This window comes from Chaetodon auriga, chromosome 21 (assembly GCF_051107435.1).
Source record: "Chaetodon auriga isolate fChaAug3 chromosome 21, fChaAug3.hap1, whole genome shotgun sequence".
NCBI lineage: Eukaryota > Metazoa > Chordata > Actinopteri > Chaetodontiformes > Chaetodontidae > Chaetodon > Chaetodon auriga.
Genome location: NC_135094.1, coordinates 3532602 through 3557312, shown reverse-complemented (window position 1 = coordinate 3557312; position 24711 = coordinate 3532602). Strand labels below are relative to the sequence as shown.

The window sequence follows — 24711 nt, the reverse complement described above, 5'->3', positions numbered from 1 at the left end:
GTGTTTACAAAGCAAAGGCAGCGTCTCTGGTTTGCCTGGAACCGTCGACGCTTTGTTACACCCCCTCACACATCTTTTCTGTCTTTTCACTTCCAGCTGACTAATGATGAAAAAATGCCATCAAAGTAATCTTTTAAAGGGCACTTCCCCAGACACACTGCGATGATTCGGTGCCACGATGATCCTCCGGGAGACTTTTTTTTTTTTTTTTTTAAATCTGCTCCTCAAGCAAGCAAAACCTCAAAGGTGGAAAACAGTGCAGGGCTGCACACTTTTCTGACTTGTTTTGCTTTTTGCATTGTTCAAATATAGATATTTATATTCAATACTAGACTGCCAGGGGCAGGTTTGGATATTGGCAAAGAGCAGAGGTAGTTATTGATGTAAACATAATTACTAATGTTGATTAATGTTCACTTAAAATGTAGGTATTTGAGGACTATCTCACAGTGAAGGGCTGAATCCGAGTACTGACGTCACAAGCAGCTGTTATCACAATGCATATGAGCAAATAATCACAACTTGAGTCTTTCTATCTTACACTAGGCCTGCTATGATTATGGTATAATCACTTCTACCCCTTCAGCAGAAGTCGATGAACACTTGAATAAATCTACACCAGGCAGCTGAAAGTAAAGAACGTTTTGACCAGCATGTTTTTTTATTTCTAAAACTACATCTGAAAGAGACCCATAGAAATCATTGTGTTAAAAATAAGGTGAGTCAGACATTCATCAGCCAGGCTTTACAATGGAGATTTGAGTTCTTCTGAAAGCAGTTTGACATGTCAGAAGAAAAACACTTTGGCAGCTTTATCATCTGAAAGGAATCTATTGTGCACAGACTGAGAGCGAAAGTCTGCGTGGAAAAGACAAAAACATTCATTTGGCCTTCAGTGACCAAATATAATCTATGTGACCAATTAATGACTAAAACATTAATGAAAGATGGTTGATTTTTGAGGAATACTGTAAAAATCGTGAATGCAAACATATCTTGCATTGCTTTGAAATTTCACTTGAGTTTTGAAGCTATGAATGTTTCATTTTGACCTCATTTAAACCTCAGTGTCAAGCAGACTTCAGCTTGCGACGTGAACAAAAGAAGAAAAAAAAAAAAAAGAATCAAAGTCATTTGGCCACCATTATGCTTATTGTATTCCAGTATCAGGTAGCAGCTGGGTAATCACACATATCTGCTGGAGGCCTTTTTAATCAACAGCTATATGGAAAGTGCAACAATGAAATCCTGTTAACTCTGAAACCCAGATGCGGACCATCCGTCGCTAATAGCCCTATTCAAACAAGAGCAGCATCACGTTTATTATTAATGAATTACGCCTCGGCCTCTGTGTTTCATTCCCATAATGAAATTTCCTGAACCTCTTGTGGCCTGGATGCAATTGTGCAAGGTCAAGATATAACAATTTGTAGACGTCTGATTAAGTAAAGCAGAATATGTTTTGGTGCAACAATGCATGTTTGTTCATTCTGATATTTGTTTTCGCGTCCTGTACAACACAGAAACATACAGACACACACGAACATACACACATAGACCATACATAAAATGTTCATGTCCACATTCACACATCCCTGCTCGCAGCAGTGTCAGTGGAGGCAGCTTCTTCAGTGAGCTCGCCTCCACTTTAAAGTCCTGTATGTCCCACCAGATGGAAGTAATTGAGGGGGTGATCAGAGCCAACAGACAGTTTACGGCTAACATGTTCACAGAGGAGCCCTTGCTGGCAAGGATAGACGTGATGTATTGATCAAAAGTGAGTTTATTGTCTATAATCTGTCTTATTTGAAGCTGCTCAGCTGCTCAACTGTCGTGCAATAGATGGAGGAGGAGTTTTGATTGATTGTTGATGTCCTGATGACCAGTTCTTTTGTTTTGTCCATGTTAAGCTGCAGGTCATTATCAGTGCACCATTGTGTGAATTTACTGCCTTTGAGTAGGGAGAGTATGGCAGTGTCATCAGAGGATTTGAAGTATGTGGTGATGGATGAAGGGCGGGTACAGTCATTTGGGTGGAGGAAGTGGAGGAAGAGACTGAGGACTCAGCAATTAGGGGCTCCAGTGTCGGTGATGATGATTGAGCATGTTACTGTGTCTATTCTAACAGCCTGTGGTCTGTTACTGTGAAAGATGTGAACCCAGTGGATGAGGTCTGCTTAAGTTTAGACAACTAAAACCACACAGTAAAGGTTAAGGAAAGATCATGGTCGTGTTTAATGGTCTGCGTGTAGGACTTAGTGGCGATTTAGTGGTGAGGTTGCAGACAGCAGCCAGCTAATGCCCCTTCCCTCACCCTCCCCTTCCAAGCCGGTAGAAGAGCCTATGGTGGCTATAGTTGCTAGAGCCAGTGTTTGGTGGAAGTGTGGAAGAGGATCAGCTCTCTGTCTAGACATAAAGAACTCATTCTGAGCTAACAAAAACACAACGATTCTTATTTTCAGGTGATTATACACTAATGAAAATACAATTAGGAATATTATTTTAATTTTCTGCCAATCAATAGCCCTTTAAAAGCAACCAGCCTTTACTGTTGTGGGAGATGGCATGAAGAGGACAGCCTCCAGTCCTGTGATAGCCTCAAGCTGGAGCTGCGCTTCTGCAAGGACATGTGAATGCCACTGCAGGCCGATGCAAAGATAGGTGTTTTAAATAACTGAGGGTCACAGAGGCCTCGGGTGAAGGCGACATGCACACCTCCCTAATCTAAACAATGGACTGTGCAGCCCTGCAAGTCAGTCACACTGCGCTGTTTACAAATTTCCTGCCAGGTGTTGTGATGTTATACCAAAAGTCGGTATATGAAAACACCCACACGGACAAGCAGCCCTTGGACTTTTTGCCGCAGGGTAACATCACACTACTTCCACGTTTGCCACTGAGAGAGAGCAGTAAATATTCACAAGGGCAAGAGGTCCAGTCAGTGAATGCATGAACAATGGCTTCTTTTCAGCGTTCTCATTGGAGGAAAAACATTGGGATGAACAGTAACTGCTAGCAGCAGCAGTTTGTTGGTAATCAAAATAACTTGGCTGCAATCCCGAGCACAGACTTGTGTAGCCATCCCTCAGACTATTATCAGACCATGCAAACAGCTTATTACAACCCATATTTATGCTTATTGTTAGGTGGCGCCCTCTAATGGCCGCAATAATTATGAGAGGAGCAAAGGGGGAAGTCTGGTGACGTAGTGGGACAAAGTGTGCATATGGAGGACGGGTGAGGTGGACGGATGGGTCACACCAACCGGACTTTCACCGAGCAGTTTGTGCACTGTGACATCAAAATCAACGACTTAGTTTAACTTATACAACATATGTAATGTAACGTACAGCAGAGCAGTCGTTAGAGAAAGGATGCAGATTAAATGGGCTGATGTATTTCAAACCAAGATATTCTTTCGTTGCATCATTGTGCTGTTACTCAGATGTTCATTTCCCATTATCGTCCCACTGAAAACAATGTGTTTGCTCCATCAAAGTCAGGAGCTAATTTTATGTAAGCACACATCAGTCTGAAGCTCACTAACACGAAAGCCCAGACTGCTAAAGCTAAAAATACTGATCAAATAAATATACTGTGGCTGAAATAACAGGAAATAACATTTTTCCAATTGGCATTGACCCATTACAGAAAAACAACAAAAAATAGAAGCTAAAAAGACACTTGCACTGATTGATTGACAGGTGATCTGTTGAATAAGCAGTGCATAAACACCTCTGTAATGACAAAATAGCAGCTTGGCAGTGACAACTTATCACTAAGATTGTTGCCAGAAGGGAAAAAAGTCCTTATTTTTGTTGTTTTTTTGTTGGCATCGGATGCCAAAACAAAAATACTTTTAATGTCGTTTCATATTTTCTAGAGCTCAACGCCACCACTGTCATACCAAAGCACCTTTTTTCTAAAAGCTCACGTGCCAAGGTAACATTTTTCCCACTGTGCTACTTGTGTCACATTCATATCATCTATCAACAAGCATGAGAACCTCTGCCTTTAACAAAGCAGTTCACCAGCAGTGAAAGTGAGCGTGAACGTGGGAAGGCACAAATGTCGCATAAAACAAGGAAATGAAAGTGTTTGATCATGTCAAGCTAATATGAGAAAGAGTCCAAGTCAATTACAGCGTCAGAGTGGTTAAATCTGTTGTCTCATGGGCTGTTTTACCCAGTAAACATCACTGTTCAAGCTACTTTTTTCCTGTCTGACTCAATTGCAAAACCTCAACAGTATCCCACTCTGAACCAGCCTCTTTGAAATCCAGCTGTGTTGACAATCTTGCGTCAGACTTCGGCTTCAGTGCACCTCAACTCCCTCTCATGTAGCAGCACATCAACAGCCAGTCTCACTGAGATGTTACACATTTTTTTTGTCTCTCTCCCTTTTCCTTTCTGCTCTCTCCAGCAGCCTGTTCTACACCTGCTGGATTATGAACCAAAAAGTCAACACAAAAATAACACAAAGGTATGCCACAGTATATCAAATCAATTCACTTCCCTCAGGCAGGGGTCGCATATCAATCTGTGGCCACATATTGCTCTGCGTGTACATGTGAATGAGGCAGACACCTGCACCGAAATTCCCTCTGAATTAAACGCTCAGACGTTTTCAGCCTGAAAACATCCCTCCTTCCTGACATTAATGGCTTTAAAAAGAAGTAGAGTAAGACAAATATTATGTAATTAAGCACCCAGAATCCTCTTCAGCTTTCTGAAGTTCTATATTTCATCAACAAGTCTTCACTCAAGCACATTCTGCAGGGAAAAAAAAGACAGAGTAGCTCATACAGCTCATTTGAATTTACATTTACAGACATGCCATATACCAAAAAAACGAGTCCCAAGATGCTTTTTCCGAATCCGAAACACACAGATGTCAGATCAAAAGCGTCTGTACAATGCAGCTGCTGCATGTATGTGAAAATCAAGCCACACGGTAAAGCCTCAGTCTGCACAGGGCACGTCCTCGTGTCATGAAACATTAAATCGTGGGGTTTCACCCTGCTTCTGTTTGGCAAAGCAGCACAGTCCAGCTTCCTTTGAGCTCCAGCAGGACTCCAGTGATTGAGCTCACATGATTTCGCTCTATGAGTGGATGAAGGTGGAGCCGCCTGCAGAATGGGTGAATGGTGTGTGTGTGTGTGTGGGTGGGTGGTGGGTGGGTGTGTGTGTGTGTGTGCGCGGCGGGGATGGTGGGATTAGTGACTCGCATGGGAACGCTAAACTTTATTGCATGCCAACGACCGGCGCTCCAACAATTCCTAATGTACCCCCTGATGTGTTAAGATCAGCACAGACTTATTTGTTTGTTTATTTATTTATTCACTGGCTGCTTCACTAAGCTACCATAGCAACAATTTCAGTTTCAACTTCCCTTTCCTGCAGAAATTATCTAGTTGCAAAAAAAAAAAAAAAAAGGTGAATTATGCAGTAAGTTAGGAATCGAATCAGCCACAAGACTTTAAAAGCTGCATGCAGCCGGCATACATTTCACACACCACAAACTCTGAATCTCATGAAGGCAAAGCAGCACTTTGTTGTGCTCTCACCCTACCTGTGCAGCTTGACGTAGAGTTCCAGATGGCTGGATTATAGACGACTGATACCTCAGGTTGTGGATGCTGTGCTGGAAGTACACACGGCAGTGAGTAGCAGCAGCAGAGGCAGTGGGAGGAAGGAGACAGGAGGAGGGGGGGGGGGGACGGAGGAGGAGGACGAAGGCGCAAATGCTGAATTATGGATGTGTTGGGGGGGGGAGAGGGATTCCTCTGCCGCCCTTACTCCCCAGATCGCAGGGCGTGAATCATCTTCTGCATGGATCAAATGGCACAGTCCAACGAGGGGCTGGGTCGGCGCAACGAACAGAGCAGAGGGTATCTGCCGAGGCTGGGGTGGGATGTAGCGGGGGGAGGCGGGGGGGAGTTTTGCTATATGAGAAGCAGCACAGGAGTGTTACAGATAGTATGAGGATCTATTCTTCAGCTCAAACACTCAGCAAACAGCCTCTCTGTCTCCCTCTGTTCCTCACATACACACATACAGAGTCTAATCAGTTTACACTCTGACTGTAGCTAATAGTCCTCTGCTTAACCAGGTAATCAATACCTGAGATTCTTTAGGGCAACTGCATTTTGGAATTCCACCCCTACGTCTTGAATGATTTCTTCTCCTCTCATTCAGACTCCCTGAATCAGTTTGTTCCTACGGAGTTTCACACATGAGAAATCTTCAACGGCTTTCTTAAATCTGGGTATTGATTTATCTCAGTTGACATGTACTCGTGTCACGGCAAAGCCGCATGCATCACATTACAGCTCCTGGATTCATTTCGCCACAGCTGCCCCGCCTCTTCCTGATTATTCCTCAGCTACTTCTGATGTTCTGCAACTAAAACAAGGTTTAAACCCATCCCTTTCTTTCAGTTATTGTTTCCATTATGCTCCTCAAGTGGCCCGACAAGCTTCTTACAGAATCTTCCCCCAAAGTCTTCTAAGAGCTGTGGTGAAAGAGCCCTGTAGTGTAGCGGGTGATCATCCCGTGGCTTGTTTTTGCACATGCTTTAAAGATGTGTTCATAGTTCTGGGAAGGCACCCTGAGCTAATAACACTGACATTATTAAGTTGGTATGTATTATATGTTGGTAAACAGTTGCTTAGTTACATCCAGAAATCAATGAGCAACACTAGCTTTCATCCATATATGCAAGTCCATTATTCCAGCTCTGTTTTTGTTCTCCACCAACCCCTGAGAGAACTATCTGTCTCTTTAGCTGCTAAATGATGCCCTTTGTTGACCAGTAAATCGCTAACTTTGTCTGTCAGCTGTTTAGTGCTGAGGAGTAAGATATAACAATGAGCTGAAAAACGCCAACTGCTCCATAGAGCTGAGGGGAACTGCAAAGTTAAGGCATCATTTTCAGTGGGTTCGTCATTACGAGTGACCCTTTCCACATCACATATGACCCAAAAACACTGATTGGTGTAGCTTTAATTTTGCGGGTTAGCTAATTTACTCACCAGCTTCTGAGAGGTAAGAATTTAGCTGTGCCACTCTCTGGTGTGGTCTTTATTCTTCAGTTCATCCTCCTCTGCTGCTTTCCAGCACACATCTGATAAACCGTGAGTCCCTCAGCCACCTTCTGTAAATTTCCATTAAAACCCACTCAAACATCATCTGGCTCTGTCTGCACCCACAGTCCTGAAAACTGATAAGACTCTCTTAAAAACTGGTTTTGATTTGGAGCCATTTCAGACTAATTTTGCTTTGTTTAGCAGCACCGACTACAACTCAAACCTCCATCAACACAAAATCAAAGATAAAATGCATCTCCGCTCCAGCCCGACCCAGACAAAAGGCTATGAGCTTTGCAACTTGAAGCCACTCTCTTCCTCCATTTCAGTGTTGGTTACATTACATTGCATTATCATACAGCTTCACTGCCTCCATTGTGCTCAGTGTGGAAGCTGTAATATACAGTAGAATAAAATAAACTGGTAAGCAATCATTTCCTGCATTGATTGAGTGTTTCAGCAAACTCAACACTGCATTATAGCACTGCATTGTGAGGGTTACGGCTCTGCCTTCCATCTCACAGCAATACTCAGCTGTGAGAGCACAATATTTTATGGGTGATGGACAAGTGATCACCCTGAAGTGCAGCACAAGGACACCTCAGCAGTGGCTGATGAGGAGCGAGGATGGAGACAAAATGAAATATCGGGATCTTGTGACGACTTGAATTTTGCTTTTGGTTCTTCTGTGTTGCTAAAGATCGTGTTTGAGTGTCTATCATCCGTTAAATTAAAATTTAATGTGCTCTGTTAATGTGCTTAAGAAATTGTAGCTTGGAGTATGGGTTGCTATGTTTGAAAGTAATAATAAGGCCTCAATAATTAATGAACAATTAGAAGTAATGTCACCTGTAGTCTTTGCCACAGTGAGGTCACTATCTGAAACCAGTCACAAATCCAAGTCACATTTTCAAAGCTTTAAATCAGTTTCCTCTTATTTACCATGAAAGGTAGGTGGCTGGGCTGATTGCAGTCTGTAGGAAGGAGTTGTCCACGTGTCTATCGAAAACCAATAAGTGCAAACATTCGCTCTATATCCACACTTCATTCCAACAGAATGCTGGAATTGATGCAAACTGTACTATCTTTATCTCAATCCATACGATCAACCGTGATGCCTCTTCAAGTGTACATCATTATATTGACGCCACTGAGCAGCATTTGTCTCCCTTCGAGCATGCCCTCGGCTCTGTGATTGAGCTCTACACCTGTGTTTTCATCCCTGTTAGGTTTCTGCCTTGTTGAACCTATCCACAGCTCCTCCTGTGCTACCCACCACAGCTCCTTCCCCTATCAATGTCAGGCTGTCAGAGGAGGAGGTAGTCGGCTGCAGCTCCTCTGTTGCTCAGCCCAGCCATGCGTCTGTAATCATTCTGGCTGTTGTAGTGCTGATTGGTGCTCCTCTGTCGGGCCCTGCTGTAGGTGAGTGATCAGCCGTTCTCTGGGATACACAAGTCTGCCGTTGATCAATTGCCCCATTAATCCAGCAGCAGAATGGATAATGCACAGCTAGCAGGGATACACGCTCCAGCACAGTGACACAGGCACATGTTCTCGTTTTGCAGCCCTTGTAAAACAACCCCTGAGGTTGTTTAAGGAAAAAGGTCTTACACTGATGATGTCCTCTCGATCCATTTGCATGATGTGGTACCTATGTTAGAGCTGAATATTACCTTACAATGCAAGGAGCAAAGCTCCCGCTCTGATGATCTACTGGCTCATAATGCAGTGGTGAGGTTGATGAAAAAGTAATTCAGTCCATCTGGGAAATTATCAACTTGGAACCAAATTAATTTTCACAAAGGTCTAGGAAATGTCGACAAAACAAAGTCCGCAATTACCAACAGCCACTTCAGCTGTTTTGTCTGTGTAAACAATGAGAGGTGTGCGATACTGTGCAACTTCAGGCTGGAAAGGTTCTTCCCTTCGTCTGAGTAGGGAGGTGGTCTGGTTTTCAGCCTGACTGGACTGCATCTGTAACACCACGTTCACACACAGCGTCTCTTGGCTCTGAAGTCTGAGGCTGTCGAGCATGTTCTGAGCACATAGTTCACGTCCTCTGTTTGCTGACATTGATTGAGTAGTTCACTCCCAATCTGCTTTGATTGTATTTAAGATGGAGTTTTAAGGTGGAGAATTTGGAAGCCAGAGATCGTTAAGATAACCAAGTGGAGTAGAAAACAACTTCTCCTGTGCTTTTGTGTCCCGTGGGAATCAAACTAACCCTATTGGTAACCAATACCATGCATCACAGGACACTGGCATGGAGTTTCAACTTTTACAACTACCCCACGCTGCACTGCACACTGACTTTCAATCTGGAGTCTCAGTGGCTGGCTGACACAATGACTGTCATCCGGCCTATTTTCAGTCTTCCTGTGGTATGTATGTGTTAACAAAGGGTAAAGAGACGAGTGTCATCCTGTTAAAGAAGAACTTATGTTCCTGATGTCACAAATAGAAATTCTATACAGGGTCTAGACTGAAAAATCCTCAAGTTTCTCTTTAAACTGCAGGCTTGGTTCTGCTCTCACTTACAGATTAAAAAAAAAATTAAATCTGTAAACATTCATAAATAAGGAGCTATAAATTTTTATCAATCAGCAGCATCTTAATGATCAATCAATTCTCTCCCACTCGCTTTCAGCATTAATCTACAATAATGTAATCATGTGAAATAATATTAAGACGATGACTTGTTTTGAAAAGATTTTCCACTCTGTGCGGTCTCATCTCAGTAGTTCATAACAAAATAAAGACATCACATCCGACAGCGAGTCTGTGCCAATCATCAATACAGGTTATGAGCTCACTGACCTTTGCAAAAGGCTGGCTGCCAACTATGCACAACTTTGAGGGTGGGTAATATTTCTCTGGTGACACTAAAGCGCTACGACTCCAATCAGTGGGAACTTGCTCGAGTTAGTGGGCAGTGGACTGATTCATGTCATTGTTACTTGATGAAGTTGAAATGTAATTGCTGTGCAGCTCTTTGTATAGTGTGTAAAACCACACTGTCCCCTGTCTCCTCTTCTTGTCATTGTCTGTGATTTATTCATAGAACAGCCAATGTTTAAGTTCCAGATGCTGAATCGACCCTACATCAGCGTCTGCTAAGGTCCCTCGTGGCCACCAGGGGGCCACCAAGAGTGATTACAATGTCACAGAAGAGAGCTTGAACTTTTTTAGGTTTATTTTTGCTAACATATCTGTTGAATTAAACCTCAGATAAGATAAACTACTCCAATCACAGAAATGAGAATATATCATGAAGGAGAAACTGTAACATAGAACCATCTGAAGTGCTAAAAATGATGCTGGTTTCTGAAAAGAGAGGCGAGCAAATCAGTGAAAAGTCGGCTCATTAAGTGAAGTCGGAACACCTGCGTGGACACTCGATGTCTCAGCAGAGAAAGACAGACAGAAATGACTGTTGTGCATATTTTCCTTTTGTTTTCTTTAAAGGTTGTAAACCAACCAATCTGTACTGCAAATGTCAATGACCCGACTAAGTGCTCAAATTAGTTTTACTAAAAACAAAACTGGAGTGTAACGAGAGGAAGCGGACTGGAAATAAAAGAGGAAATGAAGAGTGAGTTGTTCTCCGCATCCTTGAAAGTGAACCAGGCTGTTTTCAGGTTCAGAGTTAAAGGAATCCTTGTATAAGTAGACAATGGTATGAACGTGATTGTCAATGGAAAACAGAGAAAAAAACACAATATTATAGGTATTAATTCACATAGTTTGTTTAGTATTGCCTGTTTTTTTATATTTGCACTTATTTATGAGGGAGGCACTGTTCCCTCAGTGATTTCAGTTATTTGATTTTAATTGAAGATGATTGTTGTTCTGCACTTTTGCACGGTGCAAATTTTTTCAATCAAAAGCAATTAAAGTGGTTAACTTGTCAGCAGTAAATGCATTGTCTGCAGCCTGCTGCCATGTTCACTGTGTGCTGTATAACTTTGAATACTGAAGTGCAGATTAACACCTGGCCACTCTCAGCGCTGGGGGACCTCCAAATCAAACTCTGCTTTGGGCCCCGTAAAAGCCTGGGCCTGTTCACATGTGTTCGTATATATAAATGACCATAAACATTAATACAATAATACAGTGCATTTAAATGTATTGTTGAAAGGAAAAACAACACTTGCTCACAGTTTTAGACGAAGTATTCACCTCAGCAGCTATATTAAGATAAAAGAAGATACTTGAGTCGAATGACTCCCTCAGTTCATTTGTTGACTCTTCGCCTTGTTCACTGTTTCTCGCACTCATTTATTTTGGTGCCTCAGTGATCTAAAATTAATGACTGCAATTCAGCACTTATTTCACTTGCAGAGCCACTGTTTTGGATATAACTTTGTTTTTATATTGTTTCTACTGTATTTGTGCACTTTCTTGTTCTTAGAGGCTCATGCCATAAAAGATAATTCTACCATGCAGTATATGCTACTTACTGAGCTCCATAGCGCATTTCCTCAGCTGCAGGCGGCTCCTCGATACCACTGGGCCTTGCATTAAGGGACAAAACTGTCCACTCAAAAAGCAAATTTAGTCTGCACAGGGATGTGTTTGATTGTTTAATTTTGGTACACTTCAGTTTGACACACCTCATACTCTAAACCCAGCCAGAACCAGTGTGGAAAACAGAGTCTCTACTTAAAAAGTGAACAATCAGAGGTGCTGACATTGAACTTACTCAGTTGAGTGGAATCGACAGTCAGTGCTGAAGCAGAGAGAACTGTGGCAGCGCTGCTTGGCACAGTTCTGGAAGTACTGCCTTCATCCAGCTTTTGATGTGTTGTTTGTACAGCAACAGGTCCAACACCTTCTCACCGCCAACTCGTCACATTCGGACGCATGGTCAGGACCCCCTGGCATCACCGTTTAAGGCACTGGGTACCCTTTTCGTGTCATTTTTCAATGTGCAGGGCTCCATTAGCCAAGTCAGTCAAATTAGCAATAATAAACATACAACATCCGCTTAGACTTTCAAAATAAAGCTTGCAGCAAACAATGATGAACAGTCGAGCCTTGATTCGCTTTAGACACCAGAATTACTCTGTCAGGTTTAGGAAAATATACTGGTTTGGCTTAAAATAGGCACTTATATATGCTACTTACTCATAAGTTATGTAACCTACCTACGTAACCTCCTGGCTCAGGGTCCTGTGCTCCACCCATTCAACCACCCCAACCTCCTCCTCCGAATGCTGACTTTTCATGCTCTTTACACCACGTCATTTGACCTGTTGGGAGTGAGAACACGCTGTCTGTAGAAGTCTATCGGACTACCCTGCATGTTGAAAAAGGATGCTGAAGGAGCAGCGCCTTAACAAGTGACACCAAGGCCTCCTGACCAAACGTCCGTATGTGACGAGCCGGGAGTAGCTGGCAGGTCAGGAGACAGTGTAACCTACTTTCTTGAGAGTACTGTCTTGTAACAAGTAAACAACCTTTATCAGTTCTTATCATCATTAGTAAACAACCGTAGAAGTGGATTTTTTCAGACTCCCATGGCTGCTCAAACCTAATTCTACACTCAAAGTTGTTAATAAAAAAGATCCTTGTGACTCTTGTTTACAAGCTCTGCTTCCCTTGTAATTGGGATATGTGAACCTTAATGAACTAAACACAAAGATGCAAATTTAGTAATAACACAAGAAAAAAATAATCAAGTCACAAATTTACACTTCAATGGGAAAACATGTTTACGTTTTATTTTTACACTTCACATCCCGATAACCTGATAACTCACCTGAAAATTACATTTTGTTTCCAAATTATAGTCCCTTGCGAGTCGCTACTGTTACATCCCTGCAGAGCTGACGCTCATGTATCCTGCAGGAACTGACGAGTCACGTCTCAATCATTAATTAGGAAGATAAAGCTGAGCAATGCACTCGCTCATTAGCCGTAGAGTGACTGGGTGTGTTGTGTATTCTGCTTGCCGCCGCGCTCTCCCTGGACAATATCAAGGTCACCGTCTGCACCAGTTCTGCTCTGTTAGCAACATTTTGTGTACTGCTTGTATTCCATCAGGCATGCGACCACCTTGTTCTACAAAATTAGCCAATCATTACAGAACCATTCATACATAATGACTAAAATATGCTGGTTACTGAGGTTGCCATGTATATTAGATTCTCCCTCGCTAATCAGTTTAGCTTTATTGCTTGCTCGGTATTGACAGGACGCTACATTTATACTACGCTGCACTAATATTACAAAATGCAAACTAAATTGCTTTTTGTATGGCTGCATCTATACATCCACTCACTCTGCGCAGTACACTGAATGTCCGTGACACAAATAAATGAATCTATATGAGGCAGAGGAACGGTGAGTGAGGAAGGAGCAGGACTCTCTCCTGCAAGCCCTCCATCATCCTGCCTCCCAATCACCCATGATGATTGAGGCCAATCAGCGGCATCAGGGCCTACCTCTTTGCTCTCCCCTCTCCTCCATTTGTGACCCATTGTAAAAAGCATTAGCCTTCCACTCTAAATGCAATTCTCCCCGCAGAATCATCCCACACTACTCCCGCACCTAATTGAGGTTTTCTAAATCCTCTCCTCCTTACCTTTGGCCCAATCGTGCCAAGATTGTATCATCCATAAACACTGCGGCTTTTATGTGTGTCTGTATTACTTGTGCTGTGGGGACATGTGTCTGTTTGCACAGTCACATCATGAGGTCTCTCCTTCCCTTTGTGGACAAAACACAAGCCCCCATAACATAAATCTTTAAATTTTAAGGTGATGGTTTGGGGTTTCAGCAGTTAGTGTTTTGTTTAAGGTAAGTCTCCAGGAAATGAATGTAAGTCAATGTAATGTCCTCTGAAGTGATGGAAACGTGTGTGTGTGTGTGTGTGTGTGTGTGTGCGTGCGTGCGTGCGTGTGTGCGTGTCTGTGTATCTGAGCTGGTGAATGCCTGTGGGAATGTGGCCCTTTGCCAAGAGGAAATATTTTCTACAGCTTTGAGATTACGGCTAGATGTGAAAAGGAAAACCTGAGCATGCAGACCCTGAACTTTAAGCTTCATAGTTAATTGATTTTTATGACATTTTCATATCAATAAAATTCAATTTTGCATTTTTCCACTCTTATCACCATATTTATATAATACAACAGGGAGCAAACCTAAACCCATTCCTGTTCTTAACACCATGTTCGCTTCAGAAGGTGAGAAAATCATTGCAGCTTCTCTTGTTGATGTTCATATGATGTTGCACGGTTTGCCAGCAACAGAATGAGTAACTTGTTTCTTGAAATCTTCTTCTGCAGAAGATGTATGGGTCTAAATTTCACCACTTCATAAAGACCGTGTTAGCATGCTAATATTTACTGTGCAGCTTCACTTTCACAGTGAGGCTAAAAGAAGTCAGCAAATAATTAGGATTCATCTTCTGGACACCTCGAACGTCTTTGCAAAATTTCTCAACGATGCGTCCAGTGGTCATTAATATTTCACTCTGGACCAGTGGAGTCATCCCATAACCAGGCCGCTAGACTGGCAAAATGTAATAGCACGTGAATTCCCAGTTACAAAATGTGAGACGATAATTAGTATTCAAGCTTTGCCCACACAAGTGTCCCAGATGCTCTGCATGTTCCTTTACTCCCCTCTGTCTTCCACTCCCATTTTAGTGTTCTACTTTTGGATAGGAGTGATGGGGGGAGGGGGGGTTGGGGGGGGAATTATGCATTACCTTCAGCCACATCAGTGAATCCGGTTGTTAACATTAGCAATGAAAAGCACTGTGGTGGAACAGACAAAGAGAGAGAAGGCAAGCAAACAAAAAGACAGAAAAAAAAAGAGAAAACAACCCATGACTGAGAAATTCACTGCAGAAGCATCAAAGGAAAGATTTATAAATTACAAATAGACTTCAATTATTGACAACAGGAATCCAATATTAGTATAGGATTGACTGTATTTTCATAACATGCGGAACAATGTGGGGTAACCTGCGCCACAGGCACCTCTGCCGGATTGGGTGACACACTTCTGCCCAGGAGATAAAGTGAGCAACGCTGGAACCATTAGTCACCACAGGGAAGGGTTGGAGCTGTGCCTCGGCTGTCTCTGTATCAGCCCACGGAGGCTCATCCGTCTCTAATGATAGAAAGTGGTGGGCTTGTGGACATTTCCCGCTTCACCTGTGACCCTTGTCATACTTTGCGAATGTGCAACTGGTGGCTCGTGAACCGCACCTGCTCCCTGCCCCTTTTTAGGAAAGGTCCACAGTTTTACTGTCCATTTGCCAACATGGCTGTAATCTAAGTGGGGGGTATTTGATGAGGTTGTTGATCTATGACCGGCCGCATGCAGCTGAATGTGATTTCAGCTGAATAGAGGGGACGAAGTCAGTTTGTGCTGCCGCCAAAAAAAAGCTCATGGCAAACCAGCGTGAGTGAAACTATCATCATGATTTTTATGAGCTTATCGTTTCTACTTTTGCCAAATATGACCGCTGCAACAACACACACTCAGTCTGCATGTGACAGCTCACACACGCTGAGCTTAACAAGAGCTTCAGAGGCAAGAAACTGTACATAAAACCTCCGTGCCATGAGCCATAAATGGTCACCTGTCTTCATGTCTTTGCATATGAACACCTCTGTCTACTCCGTCAGTCTGCGATAAAGCGTAATTTCACAGACTGTCTGTGTTGTATTGGTCCAACCGTTGCATGCAGGTACATCATATTACATTACACACATACAAATAAAGAGCACAATCTGGGGTGTGCGTTTTCCTCAAGTACACTTCGCCATGTGGACAGGTGGAAGCGGAGATTCAACCAGTGATTAATGATTAATGTCTAGACTGAGTCTACCACCCGAGTTACACCTGCCCTACGCACACTTGTATCTAAATATAGTGCTCATACTATCAAAGATTCATCACACATACCTGTGAAGCATCATCAGCAGAGGTATCTCAATTATCATCAAACATCAGAACATCAGTGAATGATTTAGCTTAGCGCTCACAGCCAACCAGACCCCACAAACAAAAGGCTCATTGAAGCGTCATATTGCACGTGCTCTGTGATGCCAGCATGCAGGAAGTATCGCCCCCTTTGGGTGGTAAGGTGTAAGGACATGGTGTGCAGTTTGGGTTGCTGGTTCGGCTCGTGGGATGTCTTTTTGCTAACAATTAGCACAATCTTTACCAAACCTTGATCACACCATGGTTGCCATACACAGAAACACTGACATAGAATGAATACATTTTGGGAACAAAATAACATAATTCTTGTTTTTTCTTGTCCAATGTCGACTTTCTTGTCAGACAATAGTTTGTTGATTTGTTGATAATATCATCTGGCCGCAGGTTTGTTTCTAATTGTACCATGCACCTTCTTTCTGCTCATGTGTTTGTTCTACAGAACCACATATGCACATCTTTCTTTAAGATGACATGTTTTCAACCCCAGTCTTTGCCATAGTTGGTGTCACTGAACTCAGAATATGACAGCCCTTTTTCCAGCTCAGGTAGGTTTGCTGGCTTGTTTTTGTCATCTTGCGGGTTATTGGTGGGCAGGGGTTGTCAGCTTGGTGCAGCTGGGAGCCCCTTTGCGTCGTGCTCCTCAGACACAGTAAAAGCTGTGACTTCAGGTCACACAGAGAGGTTTTCTCTATGTGCTGATTTTCAAACCACACAACTGCAGTTTTGGCTGTTTTCCATTTTCTAACTGATGTTTGAAATGGTCATTCATGTGTTGAGCAATTTCCATTGCGTTCTTTATCACTGCGGAGGTCTCCCTCCTTTGTTGCCAGTCCTAAGAACAGAAATGTACTTCATGTTTGAAGCAGCATCAGATTTCACCAGCGAATGTTTCAGTCTCTTTTTTCTTAATTTACCAACTTGGGCACTGCTGCACAAGCTACTGCTGAAAGTACAAGCATTTCACACATGTCAAAATCAGGAAATATATAAAATCCAGCAGCAAACTTCTTTCTTCTTATTTCTAATTTAGTACTTCTTTAATGATGCTGGTTGACAAGTTAGCAGCTGTTCAGAGAAATACTTTCTTGTCAGCTTGTGAATAATATTTAAAGCTCTTGGTTAGTTTGTCAAAATGCTAAATGGACTGAATGTGTTGCATGACTTGCAATTTAAAACCCTGATTACACTCAGGCCACGTTGTGTCTTAAGCCAATCAGATTTGATACCCAAAAGTAGTGCACTTGCCACCGAATCATCTGAGGACTGATGGTTTGCGTAAATGGAATGTTTATAATCACATCTGGGTATTATCCAATAAGAGGCATAAAAAATTCTGTGTAAATGATTACACCATAAATTGCTGCTTATAGCTAATTTTGCATCCTACCAGGTAGCTGATTGTACATAATTGCACTCACCTTGCACCCCTGCTGTAAATCAGTCCCTGATTAGATGGCTGGAATGTAAACCAGCAGGCCTCTGGATCCACGTGGACTCTTGAATCATTAGCTTACCTGATAAGTGTGTTCATCTCTGACAAATCAGCACACTGCAGCTGTTTGGATTGCACAGAATTATCATCTGGAAAGTGTATGTGCGCCGCTCTGTTTCATGTAATCCCTCTGGGTGGAAGGGTGGAAGTTGCTTTTGTGCTTTCAGCCTACTTTTTCTACATTTAAATTTGGATTTGTGGAAGTGTGCTGCAGTAATGAAGCCATGGCACTCTTAATTTCTAATGAGCGTTTTCTCACCAAGCCATCAGCGTTAACAACATCTCTCCATGCATCCAGTCAGTGGTTCTTGGGAAAAGCTAAATGCAGCTTTTGGGAACAAATAAATGCTACAGTTTTTTAGTAGATGGTCTATGCTGCATTGCTTGTGCTGACGGGCTGAAGCAACTGAAATAAATGTTTTACTGAAGAGAGATTCAGTTTGGAATACCCTCACAGAAAACTGCATGCATCACACGCAACAGTGGACCAAATCCATTCACTTGTTAATAAGGAAATTGAACTTTTCTCCTTACATGTTTGGCTTGTCATGTCTGCAAGACTAATGGCTGTTTTATTAATACTGGCAGGGTTCCATTTGCTGCCCGCTGTGTGGTATATATTATATGTGACTGCAGAAATGGGTAAATTTAGACTCTGTGAGCCCCAAAAAAACAAACTATTGGTCGCAGCTGTATTTTTAAAACAGTTCTGTTGATGGAGTGCGACATAACTGAGACTTCTAGCTCTCAGTCGTGCATGAGAATGAGATTTCAAACAGATTGAGGTGTAAATAAATATTTTGCTATATTCGCAACTGTAGCCACGATCAAGGAGCTGCTAAATGTCAAGGAAGGATTTTTGTGAAGTAGATTTATTCTTCCATAAGATCCTACCTTGTTTTCATATTTGTTAATGTTTGATTGAACACATCTCTCTCTCTTCTTCTTCTCAGGTAGTGTGCGTGTGTGGTTCAGGGTAATGAGCAACAGGTGGTGCCACATGATTGGTCCATTTGAAGGGATTGCTGCCTCTGGATTGGAAAAGTTGATGACATCATTCTATTTAAACCCCAGCTGGTAGGACGCTTTGCTTCTCCACCTCAGCTGGTGTTCAGTTCTGTGTGTAATCAGAGTTTGTTGGAGTAGCAGCTTTCTGACCTTGAACAGGAGTTTCTGTACAGATGTGTGTTGGGAGTTTGGGTTAATTTCTATTCTGCTGATTAATGAAATAGTTTGGAAATACTCCGCTGGAAATTTGGAGCACTGATAGTTGCAGTTTAGTCAGAGCGAGAAGCTCTTTTGTTTTTGAACATTTTGTGTTGGAAAGTTTTAGAGTTTGGTGTTGGTGAACTTGTTTTTCTCGTTTTGGGCAATGATCACATCTAAGGTTTTAGAATAAACTGCTGCTCAAGCTTTGATTCACGCTCTGTGGCTGCATCCTTGGGGGTGGGAGATTACACAACATGTTATTTCTAGGTTTCCACTTCCACAACCTGACTGATCAGTAAATGTTTTTCCACACTAAAGCAGTAATTAGCAGTCTTTCCTTCAATCACTTTTTATTGTTCTTGTCACCTGTTTCGTAGCAAACACATGCACATGCACATGCACATGCACAGACGTTTTTCATAGAACTGGTGCAGCTTAGCAGGGATGGGATGCATCTAACACAAGAGCGCTGGCGGGCATCGTGATATTGAATAAGAAGAATTCAGCAGAGCAGATTTGATGAGGATGACTGTGATTGAAAATGGCATTGAAAGTGTCACACGAAGCCTGTTGTTCCACCAGGGCACTGCGAGGCTGCGAGGAGACGCTGCAGGAAGCTGAATGACAGCTGCTGCAGTTACTCCCCAGACAAATATATCTTATGTAGATGTCTGCCCACAAAACATGGTGTTGCAAGAAGTGACACAAAATTAAAAAAAAAAAATCAGTAATTAGTGGAGAGATGGTGGACAACACCCGCACTTGAACAGGATTAGACTTCTTTCTTTGCACAAAATGACCGTAATTTTGCAAATGAACTCTTCAAATGCACTGTGCACGACGTGCATAGCTACTGTGTCATCAAAACAATCCCATCTGAGGAAACCAGCTGACTGAATTGCATTTTTGTAATTACTTTCATAATGAATATTATGTTTTATCCATTTACATGCTGCCGTGTTTGCTTTTATTTCATTATGCGAGAAGCCAAAACTGAACGATGGCACTCTTTTACTCTCGCAGCTCACACCAATTAGCTGGTAGGATCTGGTTTCCCAAACCTGACAATGGTAATGTGCTTCCCCACATTCGTGTGGAGCACTTAGAGAAACTGTTAAATTTCAGTTTCCAGACTACGTTTCCTGTATGCATTTGTATTCTATATTCAACTCAAATCATGCACTGGTTAGTTTCAGCACAGAAAAATGTTATTTAAAATTATCTTAGCCCTTTCTTTTCTATGCAGACTGAGCTCACATGGCTCAGGGGCACTTTCCTGAATGCTCTGCACTGTGTTTGATTCCACTTCAGCTCTAAATTCTCCCACAGGTAATCACCATCATTATATATAACTAGCATGTATTGTGCAAAACTGTGTGAATTAGGTGGAGGGTGTGAATTTAAAAAATATATAATGTGAAAACACTGTTTCCTTTCAGAAGCTTCCAAATAATACTCATGAGAACAGAACTTAAATTTCTTTTTAGTCTTAAAGAGCCACGATTTGTGAAGATCTTTTTTTCTCTTCAAATCATTTTATGAGAGTAGGTGTACAGTTTGGGAATATCCATTTTCAACCCTAGCTGATGTCAATTTAATGTTTAGGAAATTAAATGAATCATTACTTTGAATTATTTTTAGGATGCAATGGGACTCCGAGATTAGATTTACAAAGAACTGTTCTGCTCTGTTTTTCTTAGTTATTTATTGTAAGTTGTTCATCAAGGGAAATTAAAAGTTGGTTTCTGGGAGCCAGAAGAAAGGGTACTGACAGAGAGACATTTAAATTTCAGACATTTAGCTCTCCCTCTTCTCTGAAGTGACAAATTCAACAATAACAGCCAACATTGAGGGAAGTCATGGCTTCGGAAAGTGGGAATAATTACACGGGTGAGATAGAAGAAAAAGTAATTTGCAGTCAAATAAAGCAGATCAGCAGCAGCTAAGTTTAACTACAGCAGCAACTCCAAACCCATACATAGAAACTTTGTACCATAATTGAACTGTTCTATTAATTTCAGCACCTGCAGCCAAAGAACTACAAGGAGTCAAACATTTGTGGCATTTATTTCCAGCTAAGGCTTCGAATTGCACAATTGGTCCAATCAAAGTCATTGTGCGTGTGCCAGTGAATAGTGTTTAAGTGCCCATCAAAAATTATTTTAAGCTTACATAACAAAGCAAAAGCTCAGAGAAAAGCAGGTTCGGTTTCACATTATCAAAAGCAGAAAAAAATAAAATCCAAAGCAGGCAGGCAGATCAAAACAGGCAAACTTATCCAGAAAGGGGTTAGGCAGGGGGGCAGAAGCCCGATGGTCAGGCAGGCAGAACGAAAGGCTGCGAAGCAAAGGCATAAACACAAAAGACAATCTGGCAAGCAGTGAGTGATATGGGCTGCTGTTGATACTGCAGAGCTGCTGGGGGAAAGTGGGAACAAGTGAGTAGAAGAGGTCAGTAGGAGCTGGATCTGACATGACTGGAGAGTTAGTGACGTGCAGAAGAGCATGTGTCACGAGGAGCTGGTTGGAGTTACGAGACGCTGACATTTCAACCTTTAGCGACGTCGTTTACATCGCCCGAACTCTTTAATTAGCTCCACTTTTTACATCTGAAAAAACTTGAATCCAATTAATTCTAGTGTCACAAATTTTAGAGACTGTGCGTGTCACTACGATGGCGAGTGGTGAAAGGGAAAGTCACAAAATCGGAACCGTGGAATAAAGAAAAACATTTAATGAGCGAACATAAACTCGCAGTGTGTTTCCAAAAGCCTTCTGTGCATTCAGCTTTGAAGAAAAACACCTAGTTCATATTTTTACCATCATAGCAGGGAGGGGAAAGGGGTCTGCAGGGCGCCTACGCTGCCCTACACAACCAATACAACCTCACAACCAAACGACTGAACAGGTCGATTTCCACTGAGTCCCATAACAACACATGTACCAGTGACAAACCAGTACCGGACATTCGTCGTCACGTCATTAATGTTAATGAAGTTCAGGACTCATTCGCTCAAACAGCAAGTTTGTGCAAGTATTTCATCCAAAGGGGACTTTCTTGCTCTTTATACTGCGTCACCTGATGTTCTTCATTCGCTCCTGTCGTAATCACTGTGTCCACTAGAGGTCACCACTGAACAATATATGTAAATATAGGTCATTTTAATTAATCCCTCCACTGTCTTATTTAATAGCATTTGTATGTATAACATTTCCACCGATACTGACATGAAACTGACCCTCAAAACAACAAAAAAAATCCCTGCTTTCTGACTTTTTCCTCACATTTTGAGATTAAATTTCCAGGCTGAGAGCAGGCAGCCGTCGCTCTTCCTCTGAGGGATATAAGAGGTGAAACTTGCATCCTCCGTATAATTCTTCGGTGTTTACATTGCGATTTGAGTTGCTTCTCATTTTACTTCACAGAGCGGGTTTATGACAGACTTGTTTGAGCTGAGCATTAAAGTGTCAAGAGACGAATAAGCTTTCATTTTTGAGCAGGATGACATTTTTAGAGCTCCGGCGCAGAATCCATATCCACCTTTGAAGCAGCAATTTTTCTGCACAGCGGGCTACTTTTCACAGAAGAAAATTAGATGGGACTTTGTGAGCCAGTTGCTTATGACTTATTAGTGATGACAAAGATGGAGTGGAATTGGAGGTATAATTGGGCATATAATTGTTCACAGTTACACACCATGTGCCCACCTGACAAGCACCCATTGGTACCATGTATTAGATATAATCCCAATCCTATGAGATCAAAGCTCAATTATTTAATACGCGCTGAACTCGCTCGTTTGAAAACATTTTTAAAAAGTATTCTTAGCCGACGAGCATATCAGCAAGTGTTTTTTGAAACCAATGACCTGAAGGTGCTCATCAGTGGGACATTATATTCATGTATTTGTCTGAATCCAAATGTCCTCCTTTGCAGATTTAAGGCATCATGTACTGTGACACGCTCACCGTCATCATGTCAACTTTGCGTGAAACTGCAAGGCTTCACGAGCCCCTGAGGACAGGCTTCGCACGTCACGGCTTTTATACTTTCACTTTTTTTTATGCCTCTGCACTGGCGACAGCTGTGGCCGGACGCATTATGTCTTCAGGTTGTCCGTCTGTCCATCTGTCCATATGTGCGTCCCTTCCAGTCTCACAAACGTCATATCTCAGGAATGCCCGAAGATACTTTCTTCAGATTTAGTACAAAGGTCCATTTGGACTCACAAAGAAGAGGTTAAAGGTCAGCTTCTCTGTGATGTCATAAGGGTCAGAAAGTCTTCACTACAGGTATTATGGCCGGCATGGATGTTGGTGGAGGCAAACAACTTTGAGGCAGTAATTCTACTTTAATATTACATTTTTCAAGACGATCCTCTGAGTGCATTTGGAGGTATTTGTTTTCCTCGTGCCTGTGATTTAAAAAGTTACAGCATTGCATCTGCATTGCAGTGATTTTTGGCTAATCCAGGCAGGTAGTCTGAAGTCAGCAGAAAGTCCACCTGCCAGCTTGCAGAGTTAATGAAATGTGGATTTGGACAGTCCCAGGCATTCAGGGACTTCCTTGGTCTGCAATCAAGTAAAGTCTGGTTCTGGTTATTGGTGTTGAATTGTATTTACACCTCTGACCATGAGCTGTAGCAGCTTATCTTGGGATAACTGATAAGAGATGATATGTTGCTGTGTGAAAAACTTTGGCTTTGTACCCCCTTTGGAACATTTTATTTTATTTAAATGAGACGGAAACAATGGCTTATGTTTCACAACATTGCGTCATAACCAAATTTTACACAGAAGACGCCCTTCAGTGGCTTTTCAGGTCTCTGAACACGTCGTTCAGTAAGAAGCAAAAGAAAATAAAGTTTCCATACTGAGCCCTGATGACAAGCAGCTGTCAGATGCCTGGATGGACCGATGAAGAGTCAAAGCATCACCATCTCCAGAAGTCTACTAGAAATATGATAAATTGTTGATTATGCTTTGTAAAAATGGCTTCGGGGGTTTACTGAGTCCAGCTATTACATAAAAACTTTACAGTCTAGTAAAATGTTTGCATCTTCTTCAGCTTAGTAACTTGGCCTTTAGGCAAAAGAATCCTCCTTCAAGTGTGACAAATCTGTCCGAACCTGACCTGATCCCTCCTCTCCATTCTTCACTTTTTCTCGGGATCATGCCTTTTTTAAAGCTGCTTACAGGTTTTACAAGCCGCAGGTCATTCAACACAATGTGTTCAGCACAAACTGGCTCAAGAGCTGGCAATTTTTATCAGAAGATGTGAAAATATTCACCAAATTTTGATTCAGTACTGACCGCTTCTCATCAGAATCTGTCAATTTCACATAGTTTTGTCGAAGAGAACCAGACATTTTGGTGAGTGATGGAATGTAATTTCACCACAGAGTCTATCCTTGCGCACTATTATCCTTCAATGAACTGTTTCACTTTAATTTGCTGAGCTAAATGCAGCCTGCAGAGCTACATATCCAGCAGTCAAGTCAAATTAGGTCAAATCCATTCCCAGAGCACTTTGAACAGATTTGTCAAGAAGTGTTTTAAAGGAAACAAAAGACTGGAATGCTTTAAAAGATAAAAATAAGGGATATTAAAACAAGGGATAAAAAGAAGAAACAGAATAAATACATCAAAAACTCCTCAGAGATTTTGTGTGTGTGTTTGATGTGTTGAGAGTACAAATGATGCAGGCAACCATGAACTCAGTATGGTCTGTTTTTTGTGCATAATTTCTTTCCAAACCTGATATCAGAAGTTTAAGCTGACCTCTACTTTACTCGCACATGTTAGTATCACAGGGCAGAACGCAGCCTAGCCACTTTAGCACACTCAAAGCATAATGGGACCCAACGTTTAGGATGTAGGCCATATAAATTAACTGCCACATCAGTTTCTCACAGTGCAAGCGCCGCGCTTAGCCATACACTTTCAGCAGTTTGATGTTTCAG

General features: G+C 42.0%; 1 protein-coding gene across 1 annotated transcript in view; it reads right to left on the bottom strand.

Moving 5' to 3' along the window:
- LOC143339916 (cadherin-18) overlaps positions 1 to 5662 on the bottom strand; it is a 146123-nt gene extending 140461 nt beyond the window's left edge. The window contains exon 1 of the mRNA XM_076761472.1: positions 5572 to 5662. The gene's annotated coding sequence lies outside the window, so the exon portion shown is untranslated. The remainder of the gene's footprint in view (positions 1 to 5571) is intronic.
- Between the last annotated feature and the right edge of the window lie 19049 nt (positions 5663 to 24711).